General features: G+C 51.5%; 1 non-coding gene across 1 annotated transcript in view; it reads left to right on the top strand.

The window, feature by feature from the left end:
- The window catches only part of LOC128729561 (large subunit ribosomal RNA), a 4,183-nt gene extending 4,090 nt beyond the window's left edge, over positions 1-93 (top strand). Inside the window, exon 1 of the ribosomal RNA XR_008411225.1 lies at positions 1-93. This exon is cut by the window's left edge and continues 4,090 nt beyond it. This is a non-coding gene — a ribosomal RNA (large subunit ribosomal RNA).
- Positions 94-12,500: the final 12,407 nt, after the last annotated feature.

The following is a 12,500-nucleotide window of genomic DNA, read 5'->3' on the forward strand; positions in this document are numbered from 1 at the left end:
CCCGCAAACGACGGGACTTCAGGCTGGGAGACGCGAGTTGCAGAGAGGCGTACGCTTCGATCCTCTCACTCTACCCATGCTTGGTGGTTTGCCACACGACGTGGCGAGATGCGATGGTGGCCCTCCACACGCGGGGGTCATCACGCGTGTGCGTAAGGTACCTGCAGCAGGTGCAGGTGCCTGGGTGCGTGCCATGGTGATGATGGTACCACCTAGTCGGGAGTGTGCGGGAGTCACACACCGGCTGCGCGCCACCTGTGGGAGCTTGCTCCTGCAAGGTGGGGCAAGTCGCTTGGGTAAGGCGACGCTGCACATACGTGGTGCTATGTGCAGAAGGGTGTGCTGCTGTGGTGTGTCCTAGTGGGTGGTGTGCTTGTGCCTCAGACATGGGGTGCATGTGCGCTACTGGCTGGGGTGCACCATAGCTACCCGAATGGAGCGATAGAGAGGAGGTGAGCTTTAGCGGGTCAAGTCCATTGGGCTTGATCCGCGAAAAGCACTAAGTCCCGAAAGTCGAAGCCCGAGTTGCTATGGTGTGCGAAAAGCTGCATTTAATGTTGAAAAAAAGTACAAGTCCCAAAACTTGACTTCCCGAAAAATTTCAACTAGTTGCATAGCACCAGGCGTACACACGGAGGAGATTGTTGCGAGACGAACACGCTGTTGGAAGACAACCGAATGCACGCGGGATTGCTCACGGAGCAAGCGCAAGCACGCGAGACAGCTTGCACGGGTGATGGACCACATTGGACGAGTGACGGTTACCGGTTACCAGTGGGTTAGCCATGTTGTAACGGGCTAAGAGGCCTGTTAAGCCAGAGTGTACGGAGTTCAGATGGCTAGGTTCGCACGCAGGCATCGAGGTTTTGATGGTTTGCGCAGAGTTGTAGCACGGCAGAGAGCGCGCCGGAGCAGTTTCAGTCCAATCGGACGATGCGCGGGTGTTTTACAGAACATTGAAAGTTGTATGGAAGAAAACCCCTGGCAGTATGCAATATATGGGAAAACACGAAATACTCTCGGATGGAGGTGTCTGAGAAGTTTGGCGTATATGGACGAAAGTTAGCCACGGTGGTGTTCTAACATCGGTACTTGGGACGCAAAACCGTCGCACGCATGGTTTCGAGGCAATGTGCGAAAAACGGGCCAAAACGGTGCACGAGCAAAGGGGCACGCGCTATATCTGGCAGAAGGAGAACTCTGCGAGGTGTTGTGTGTATGGACGAAAAGTAGGCATTACGGAGTTGAGCAAACGCGCCGAAGACCGGGAATCAATATCTCCAACCGGCTGGTCGGTAGAGCGATTCCCAACACCCCATAGACACCGCAATGGGTGAAAATCTGCTAAGTCCAAGAAATGGGTTTTCTCCCAAAAACAGGGTGATGGAGACATTGCACGGAGTTGGCGTAAATGGACGAAAGTTAGCCACGGTGGTGTTCTAACATCGGTACTTGGGACGCAAAACCGTCGGACGCATGGTTTCGAGGCAATTTGCGAAAAACGGGCCAAAATGGTGCACAAACAAAGGGGCACGCGCTATATCTGGCAGAAGGAGAACTCTGCGAGGTGTTGTGTGTATGGACGAAAAGTAGGCATTACGGAGTTGAGCAAACGCGCCGAAGACCGGGAATCAATATCTCCAACCGGCTGGTCGGTAGAGCGATTCCCAACACCCCATAGACACCGCAATGGGTGAAAATCTGCTAAGTCCAAGAAATGGGTTTTCTCCCAAAAACAGGGTGATGGAGACATTGCACGGAGTTGGCGTAAATGGACGAAAGTTAGCCACGGTGGTGTTCTAACATCGGTACTTGGGACGCAAAACCGTCGGACGCATGGTTTCGAGGCAATTTGCGAAAAACGGGCCAAAATGGTGCACGAACAAAGGGGCACGCGCTATATCTGGCAGAAGGAGAGCTCTGCGAGGTGTTGTGTGTATGGACGAAAAGTAGGCATTACGGAGTTGAGCAAACGCGCCGAAGACCGGGAATCGATATCTCCAACCGGCTGGTCGGTAGAGCGATTCCCAACACCCCATAGACACCGCAATGGGTGAAAATCGGCTAAGTCCCAATATGTACCTTCAGAGGGGCATATCTCGAAAACTACTCGTCAGATCGGGGCCAAATTCACAGAGAAGACACATGTCGAGGAGTTGTTTCGGATGAGCGATAGTGGTTTTTGGGTGAAAATGTACCCCTAAACCTTGCACAGAGAGGACCCCTTCCGTAGAGCAAAATCCTGAAGGTCGGGGTCGCGCAAGGGTCGACATGGGTCGAGGTGGACTATCATGCGAAACCACTTTTTTCGGTCCCTACGGTGCCCCTAGATGATGAAAAGTACAATCCGAGGTTGATTACGAACACTTTTGTGCACCCCCTTCCGTAGAGCAAAATCCTGAAGGTCGGGGTCGCACAAGTGTGCACCCCCTTCCGTAGAGCAAAATCCTGAAGGTCGGGGTCGCGCAAGGGTCGACATGGGTCGAGGTGGACTATCATGCGAAACCACTTTTTTCGGTCCCTACGGTGCCCCTAGATGATGAAAAGTACAATCCGAGGTTGATTACGAACACTTTTGTGCACCCCCTTCCGTAGAGCAAAATCCTGAAGGTCGTGGTTGCGCAAGGGCAGACCCCTTCCGTAGAGCAAAATCCTGAAGGTCGGGGTCGCGCAAGGGTCGACATGGGTCGAGGTGGACTATCATGCGAAACCACTTTTTTCGGTCCCTACGGTGCCCCTAGATGATGAAAAGTACAATCCGAGGTTGATTACGAACACTTTTGTGCACCCCCTTCCGTAGAGCAAAATCCTGAAGGTCGGGGTTGCGCACAAGTAGACCCCCTTCCGTAGAGCAAAATCCTGAAGGTCGGGGTCGCGCAAGGGTCGACATGGGTCGAGGTGGACTATCATGCGAAACCACTTTTTTCGGTCCCTACGGTGCCCCTAGATGATGAAAAGTACAATCCGAGGTTGATTACGAACACTTTTGTGCACCCCCTTCCGTAGAGCAAAATCCTGAAGGTTGGGGTTGCGCACAAGTAGACCCCCTTCCGTAGAGCAAAATCCTGAAGGTCGGGGTCGCGCAAGGGTCGACATGGGTCGAGGTGGACTATCATGCGAAACCACTTTTTTCGGTCCCTACGGTGCCCCTAGATGATGAAAAGTACAATCCGAGGTTGATTACGAACACTTTTGTGCACCCCCTTCCGTAGAGCAAAATCCTGAAGGTTGGGGTTGCGCACAAGTAGACCCCCTTCCGTAGAGCAAAATCCTGAAGGTCGGGGTCGCGCAAGGGTCGACATGGGTCGAGGTGGACTATCATGCGAAACCACTTTTTTCGGTCCCTACGGTGCCCCTAGATGATGAAAAGTACAATCCGAGGTTGATTACGAACACTTTTGTGCACCCCCTTCCGTAGAGCAAAATCCTGAAGGTCGGGGTTGCGCACAAGTAGACCCCCTTCCGTAGAGCAAAATCCTGAAGGTCGGGGTCGCGCAAGGGTCGACATGGGTCGAGGTGGACTATCATGCGAAACCACTTTTTTCGGTCCCTACGGTGCCCCTAGATGATGAAAAGTACAATCCGAGGTTGATTACGAACACTTTTGTGCACCCCCTTCCGTAGAGCAAAATCCTGAAGGTCGGGGTCGCACAAGTATGCACCCCCTTCCGTAGAGCAAAATCCTGAAGGTCGGGGTCGCGCAAGGGTCGACATGGGTCGAGGTGGACTATCATGCGAAACCACTTTTTTCGGTCCCTACGGTGCCCCTAGATGATGAAAAGTACAATCCGAGGTTGATTACGAACACTTTTGTGCACCCCCTTCCGTAGAGCAAAATCCTGAAGGTCGGGGTTGCGCACAAGTAGACCCCCTTCCGTAGAGCAAAATCCTGAAGGTCGGGGTCGCGCAAGGGTCGACATGGGTCGAGGTGGACTATCATGCGAAACCACTTTTTTCGGTCCCTACGGTGCCCCTAGATGATGAAAAGTACAATCCGAGGTTGATTACGAACACTTTTGTGCACCCCCTTCCGTAGAGCAAAATCCTGAAGGTCGGGGTTGCGCACAAGTAGACCCCTTTCGTAGAGCAAAATCCTGAAGGTCGGGGTCGCGCAAGGGTCGACATGGGTCGAGGTGGACTATCATGCGAAACCACTTTTTTCGGTCCCTACGGTGCCCCTAGATGATGAAAAGTACAATCCGAGGTTGATTACGAACACTTTTGTGCACCCCCTTCCGTAGAGCAAAATCCTGAAGGTCGTGGTTGCGCAAGGGCAGACCCCTTCCGTAGAGCAAAATCCTGAAGGTCGGGGTTGCGCAAGGGTCGACATGGGTCGAGGTGGACTATCATGCGAAACCACTTTTTTCGGTCCCTACGGTGCCCCTAGATGATGAAAAGTACAATCCGAGGTTGATTACGAACACTTTTGTGCACCCCCTTCCGTAGAGCAAAATCCTGAAGGTCGGGGTTGCGCACAAGTAGACCCCCTTCCGTAGAGCAAAATCCTGAAGGTCGGGGACGCGCAAGGGTCGACATGGGTCGAGGTGGACTATCATGCGAAACCACTTTTTTCGGTCCCTACGGTGCCCCTAGATGATGAAAAGTACAATCCGAGGTTGATTACGAACACTTTTGTGCACCCCCTTCCGTAGAGCAAAATCCTGAAGGTCGGGGTTGCGCACAAGTAGACCCCTTCCGTAGAGCAAAATCCTGAAGGTCGGGGTCGCGCAAGGGTCGACATGGGTCGAGGTGGACTATCATGCGAAACCACTTTTTTCGGTCCCTACGGTGCCCCTAGATGATGAAAAGTACAATCCGAGGTTGATTACGAACACTTTTGTGCACCCCCTTCCGTAGAGCAAAATCCTGAAGGTCGGGGTTGCGCACAAGTCGACCCCCTTCCGTAGAGCAAAATCCTGAAGGTCGGGGTCGCGCAAGGGTCGACATGGGTCGAGGTGGACTATCATGCGAAACCACTTTTTTCGGTCCCTACGGTGCCCCTAGATGATGAAAAGTACAATCCGAGGTTGATTACGAACACTTTTGTGCACCCCCAAAAATGGCCAAAATCCTGAAGGTCGGGTTCTCGGGGCGGTCGAGGCCCTCTGACGTGCACGAAAAACCGGTACCCACGCCGAGCTTCAGAATTTGGTCTCCAGAGACTAAGTCCCAACCGAAACTGGTAACCCACAAAAGTGTACCAAGGAGTGGTCGGATCGAGTTACAGTGTTCGAGAGTATTGACGAGGATGGTTATACGCAACTTTTTGCTAAAGGTGTCCAAGACCGTCAGACCCTTACTTACGGAGATATAAGACACGTGCGTGGTTGCTCGTGCCGAGCTTCAGAAATGTTGCTCCAGAGACTAAGTCCCAGAAAACCTTCCGACCCCAAAAACTCCCAGAAGGAGTCGTCGGATCGTTTCGCGATGTTCTAGTGAAATGTTCAGCTCGACGGAATGCAACTTTTACCTTAAGGGGTCCAAGACCGTCAGACGCTTAGGTACGGAGATACGGGCATGGGTCGGTTTTCCCCATACAAAATACCCCATGGAAAACTGCAAAACCCCAAAACAGGTCCAAGGAGTGGTCGGATCGTTTCGTGGTGTTCTACTGACTTTTTAGGCTTAACGAAACACAACTTTCCGCTGAAGGGTGCAAAACTGTCAGACTCATAGTTTCGGAGATACAAGCATGGGTCATGTTTGCTCGTGCCGAGCTTCAGAATTTTCCATGGCCAAAAAGCCCTAGAATTTGACATTTCACTATTATAGGGAGGTATGGTTGTACTGAGTCGTCATAGAAAGTTTAGCCTCCTCATGTAAACTGACGATTCGATATCAGGGAGGTCGGGAGTTGTCGAAAAGAGACCCTAGGACCTAATACTAGACTCATGTAGTGGCAAGGTGTTTCGGCCCGTGGGTGACGGTTGTATGAAATTTGGGTGACGGCAACTACGACTGGTTCTGGTACCGGGAAGGTGTGTCCTGGTGTCCGGAGGCGTTTTAACGGTAGCTGGGCGGTCGGAACGGTGACCTAGGGTGGTTTTGGGGTAAATCACCTACCTCCACCGATGGTCAACCAGAGGCTAGTGGTACTTGGAAAACACCCTGGGAAGGTGTCCCAGGGCTCGGAGTAGTAGTAACAAGGGATGCCGCTGTCTCTAGGTCGCGGAACCACTGTGCTTGCCTGCAACACAGTCCTAGGGAGAGCGGCCGAAAGGTTCCGCACGGTGACTTGCACCCACCGGGAAAGGGGTCAAGTAGCCAAGAGGTGTCCAACCAAGGGTTAGTGGTACATGGAAAACACCCTGGGAAGGTGTCCCAGGGCTCGGAGTAGAGTGACTTGCACCCACCGGGAAAGGGTGTCCTAGTGGGTGGTGTGCTTGTGCCCCAGACATGGGGTGCATGTGCGCTACTGGCTGGGGTGCACCATAGCTACCCGAATGGAGCGATAGAGAGGAGGTGAGCTTTAGCGGGTCAAGTCCATTGGGCTTGATCCGCGAAAAGCACCAAGTCCCGAAAGTCGAAGCCCGAGTTGCTATGGTGTGCGAAAAGCTGCATTTGTTGTTGAAAAAAAGTACAAGTCCCAAAACTTGACTTCCCGAAAAATTTCAACTCGTTGCATAGCACCAGGCGTACACACGGAGGAGATTGTTGCGAGACGAACACGCTGTTGGAAGACAACCGAATGCACGCGGGATTGCTCACGGAGCAAGCGCAAGCACGCGAAACAGCTTGCACGGGTGATGGACCACATTGGACGAGTGACGGTTACCGGTTACCAGTGGGTTAGCCATGTTGTAACGGGCTAAGAGGCCTGTTAAGCCAGAGTGTACGGAGTTCAGATGGCTAGGTGCGCACGCAGGCATCGAGGTTTTGATGGTTTGCGCAGAGTTGTAGCACGGCAGAGAGCGCGCCGGAGCAGTTTCAGTCCAATCGGACGATGCGCGGGTGTTTTACAGAACATTGAAAGTTGTACGGAAGAAAACCCCTGGAAGTATGCAATATATGGGAAAACACGAAATACTCTCGGATGGAGGTGTCTGAGAAGTTTGGCGTATATGGACGAAAGTTAGCCACGGTGGTGTTCTAACATCGGTACTTGGAACGCAAAACCGTCGGACGCATGGTTTCGAATCGATGTGCGAAAAACGGGCCAAAACGGTGCACGAACAAAGGGGCACGCGCTATATCTGGCAGAAGGAGAACTCTGCGAGGTGTTGTGTGTATGGACGAAAAGTAGGCATTACAGAGTTGAGCAAACGCGCCGAAGACCGGGAATCGATATCTCCAACCGGCTGGTCGGTAGAGCGATTCCCAACACCCCATAGACACCGCAATGGGTGAAAATCGGCTAAGTCCCAGAAATGGGTTTTCACCCAAAAACAGGGTGATGGAGGCATTGCACGGAGTTGGCGTATATGGACGAAAGTTAGCCACGGTGGTGTTCTAACATCGGTGCTTGGGACGCAAAACCGTCGAACGCATGGTTTCGAGGCAATGTGCGAAAAACGGGCAAAATGGTGCACGAACAAAGGGGCACGCGCTATATCTGGCAGAAGGAGAACTCTGCGAGGTGTTGTGTGTATGGACGAAAAGTAGGCATTACGGAGTTGAGCAAACGCGCCGAAGACCGGGAATCGATATCTCCAACCGGCTGGTCGGTAGAGCGATTCCCAACACCCCATAGACACCGCAATGGGTGAAAATCGGCTAAGTCCCAATATGTACCTTCAGAGGGGCATATCTCGAAAACTACTCGTCAGATCGGGGCCAAATTCACAGAGAAGACACATGTCGAGGAGTTGTTTCGGTTGAGCGATAGTGGTTTTTGGGTGAAAATGTACCCCTAAACCTTGTACAGAGAGGACCCCTTCCGTAGAGCAAAATCCTGAAGGTCGGGGTCGCGCAAGGGTCGACATGGGTCGAGGTGGACTATCATGCGAAACCACTTTTTTCGGTCCCTACGGTGCCCCTAGATGATGAAAAGTACAATCCGAGGTTGATTACGAACACTTTTGTGCACCCCCTTCCGTAGAGCAAAATCCTGAAGGTCGGGGTTGCGCACAAGTAGACCCCCTTCCGTAGAGCAAAATCCTGAAGGTCGGGGTCGCGCAAGGGTCGACATGGGTCGAGGTGGACTATCATGCGAAACCACTTTTTTCGGTCCCTACGGTGCCCCTAGATGATGAAAAGTACAATCCGAGGTTGATTACGAACACTTTTGTGCACCCCCTTCCGTAGAGCAAAATCCTGAAGGTCGGGGTCGCACAAGTGTGCACCCCCTTCCGTAGAGCAAAATCCTGAAGGTCGGGGTCGCGCAAGGGTCGACATGGGTCGAGGTGGACTATCATGCGAAACCACTTTTTTCGGTCCCTACGGTGCCCCTAGATGATGAAAAGTACAATCCGAGGTTGATTACGAACACTTTTGTGCACCCCCTTCCGTAGAGCAAAATCCTGAAGGTCGGGGTTGCGCACAAGTAGACCCCCTTCCGTAGAGCAAAATCCTGAAGGTCGGGGTCGCGCAAGGGTCGACATGGGTCGAGGTGGACTATCATGCGAAACCACTTTTTTCGGTCCCTACGGTGCCCCTAGATGATGAAAAGTACAATCCGAGGTTGATTACGAACACTTTTGTGCACCCCCTTCCGTAGAGCAAAATCCTGAAGGTCGGGGTCGCGCAAGGGTCGACATGGGTCGAGGTGGACTATCATGCGAAACCACTTTTTTCGGTCCCTACGGTGCCCCTAGATGATGAAAAGTACAATCCGAGGTTGATTACGAACACTTTTGTGCACCCCCAAAAATGGCCAAAATCCTGAAGGTCGGGTTCTCGGGGTGGTCGAGGCCCTCTGACGTGCACGAAAAACCGGTACCCACGCTGAGCTTCAGAATTTGGTCTCCAGAGACTAAGTCCCAACCGAAACTGGCAACCCACAAAAGTGTACCAAGGAGTGGTCGGATCGAGTTACAGTGTTCGAGAGTATTGACGAGGATGGTTATACGCAACTTTTTGCTAAAGGTGTCCAAGACCGTCAGACCCTTACTTACGGAGATATAAGACACGTGCGTGGTTGCCCGTGCCGAGCTTCAGAATTGTTGCTCCAGAGACCAAGTCCCAGAAAACCTTCCGACCCCAAAAACTCCCAGAAGGAGGCCTCGGATCGTTTCGCGATGTTCTAGTGAAATGTTCAGCTCGACGAAATGCAACTTTTACCTAAAGGGGTCCAAGACCGTCAGACGCTTAGGTACGGAGATACGGGCATGGGTCGGTTTTCCCCATACAAAATACCCCATGGAAAACTGCAAAACCCCAAAACAGGTCGAAGGAGTGGTCGGATCGTTTCGTGGTGTTCTAGTGAAATGTTCCATTCGATAGGGCGCAACTTTTTGCTAAAGGTGTCCAAGACCGTCAGACCCTTACTTACGGAGATATAAGACACGTGCGTGGTTGCCCGTGCCGAGCTTCAGAAATGTTGCTCCAGAGACTAAGTCCCAGAAAACCTTCCGACCCCAAAAACTCCCAGAAGGAGGCGTCGGATCGTTTCGCGATGTTCTAGTGAAATGTTCAGCTCGACGAAATGCAACTTTTACCTAAAGGGGTCCAAGACCGTCAGACGCTTAGGTACGGAGATACGGGCATGGGTCGGTTTTCCCCATACAAAATACCCCATGGAAAACTGCAAAACCCCAAAACAGGTCGAAGGAGTGGTCGGATCGTTTCGTGGTGTTCTAGTGAAATGTTCCATTCGATAGGGCGCAACTTTTTGCTAAAGGTGTCCAAGACCGTCAGACCCTTACTTACGGAGATATAAGACACGTGCGTGGTTGCTCGTGCCGAGCTTCAGAAATGTTGCTCCAGAGACTAAGTCCCAGAAAACCTTCGGACCCCAAAAACTCCCAGAAGGAGTCGTCGGATCGTTTCGCGATGTTCTAGTGAAATGTTCAGCTCGACGGAATGCAACTTTTACCTAAAGGGGTCCAAGACCGTCAGACGCTTAGGTACGGAGATACGGGCATGGCTCGGTTTTCCCCATACAAAATACCCCATGGAAAACTGCAAAACCCCAAAACAGGTCGAAGGAGTGGTCGAATCGTTTCGTGGTGTTCTAGTGAAATGTTCCATTCGATAGGGCGCAACTTTTTGCTAAAGGTGTCCAAGACCGTCAGACACTTACTTACGGAGATATAAGACACGTGCGTGGTTGCTCGTGCCGAGCTTCAGAAATGTTGCTCCAGAGACTAAGTCCCAGAAAACCTTCCGACCCCAAAAACTCCCAGAAGGAGTCGTCGGACCGTTTCGCGATGTTCTAGTGAAATGTTCAGCTCGACGGAATGCAACTTTTACCTCAAGGAGTCCAAGACCGTCAGACGCTTAGGTACGGAGATACGGGCATGGGTCGGTTTTCCCCATACAAAATACCCCATGGAAAACTGCAAAACCCAAAAACAGGTCGAAGGAGTGGTCGGATCGTTTCGTGATGTTCTAGTGAAATGTTCCATTCGATAGGGCGCAACTTTTTGCTAAAGGTGTCCAAGACCGTCAGACCCTTACTTACGGAGATATAAGACACGTGCGTGGTTGCCCGTGCCGAGCTTCAGAAATGTTGCTCCAGAGACTAAGTCCCAGAAAACCTTCGGACCCCAAAAACTCCCAGAAGGAGTCGTTGGACCGTTTCGCGATGTTCTAGTGAAATGTTCAGCTCGACGGAATGCAACTTTTACCTAAAGAGGTCCAAGACCGTCAGACGCTTAGGTACGGAGATACGGGCATGGGTCGGTTTTCCCCATACAAAATACCCCATGGAAAACTGCAAAACCCAAAAACAGGTCGAAGGAGTGGTCGGATCGTTTCGTGATGTTCTAGTGAAATGTTCCATTCGATAGGGCGCAACTTTTTGCTAAATATGTCCAAGACCGTCAGACACTTACTTACGGAGATATAAGACACGTGCGTGGTTGCTCGTGCCGAGCTTCAGAAATGTTGCTCCAGAGACTAAGTCCCAGAAAACCTTCCGACCCCAAAAACTCCCAGAAGGAGGCCTCGGATCGTTTCGCGATGTTCTAGTGAAATGTTCAGCTCGACGGAATGCAACTTTTACCTCAAGGGGTTTAAGACCGTCAGACGCTTAGGTACGGAGATACGGGCATGGGTCGGTTTTCCCCATACAAAATACCCCATGGAAAACTGCAAAACCCAAAAACAGGTCGAAGGAGTGGTCGGATCGTTTCGAGGTGTTCTAGTGAAATGTTCCATTCGATAGGGCGCAACTTTTTGCTAAAGGTGTCCAAGACCGTCAGACACTTACTTACGGAGATATAAGACACGTGCGTGGTTGCTCGTGCCGAGCTTCAGAAATGTTGCTCCAGAGACTAAGTCCCAGAAAACCTTCCGACCCCAAAAACTCCCAGAAGGAGTCGTTGGACCGTTTCGCGATGTTCTAGTGAAATGTTCAGCTCGACGGAATGCAACTTTTACCTCAAGGAGTCCAAGACCGTCAGACGCTTAGGTACGGAGATACGGGCATGGGTTGGTTTTCCCCATACAAAATACCCCATGGAAAACTGCAAAACCCAAAAACAGGTCGAAGGAGTGGTCGGATCGTTTCGTGGTGTTGTAGTGAAATGTTCCATTCGATAGGGCGCAACTTTTTGCTAAAGGCGTCCAAGACCGTCAGACACTTACTTACGGAGATATAAGACACGTGCGTGGTTGCTCGTGCCGAGCTTCAGAAATGTTGCTCCAGAGACTAAGTCCCAGAAAACCTTCCGACCCCAAAAACTCCCAGAAGGAGTCGTCGGATCGTTTCGCGATGTTCTAGTGAAATGTTCAGCTCGACGAAATGCAACTTTTACCTAAAGGGGTCCAAGACCGTCAGACGCTTAGGTACGGAGATACGGGCATGGGTCGGTTTTCCCCATACAAAATACCCCATGGAAAACTGCAAAACCCAAAAACAGGTCGAAGCAGTGGTCGGATCGTTTCGTGGTGTTCTAGTGAAATGTTCCATTCGATAGGGCGCAACTTTTTGCTAAAGGCGTCCAAGACCGTCAGACACTTACTTACGGAGATATAAGACACGTGCGTGGTTGCTCGTGCCGAGCTTCAAAAATGTTGCTCCAGAGACTAAGTCCCAGAAAACCTTCGGACCCCAAAAACTCCCAGAAGGAGTCGTCGGATCGTTTCGCGATGTTCTAGTGAAATGTTCAGCTCGACGGAATGCAACTTTTACCTAAAGGGGTCCAAGACCGTCAGACGCTTAGGTACGGAGATACGGGCATGGGTCGGTTTTCCCCATACAAAATACCCCATGGAAAACTGCAAAACCCCAAAACAGGTCGAAGGAGTGGTCGGATCGTTTCGTGGTGTTCTAGTGAAATGTTCCATTCGATAGGGCGCAACTTTTTGCTAAAGGCGTCCAAGACCGTCAGACACTTACTTACGGAGATATAAGACACGTGCGTGGTTGCTCGTGCCGAGCTTCAGAAATGTTGCTC

The sequence above is a fragment of the Anopheles nili genome (assembly GCF_943737925.1).
Source record: "Anopheles nili chromosome X unlocalized genomic scaffold, idAnoNiliSN_F5_01 X_unloc_2, whole genome shotgun sequence".
In the NCBI taxonomy this organism is placed as follows: Eukaryota; Metazoa; Arthropoda; class Insecta; order Diptera; family Culicidae; genus Anopheles; species Anopheles nili.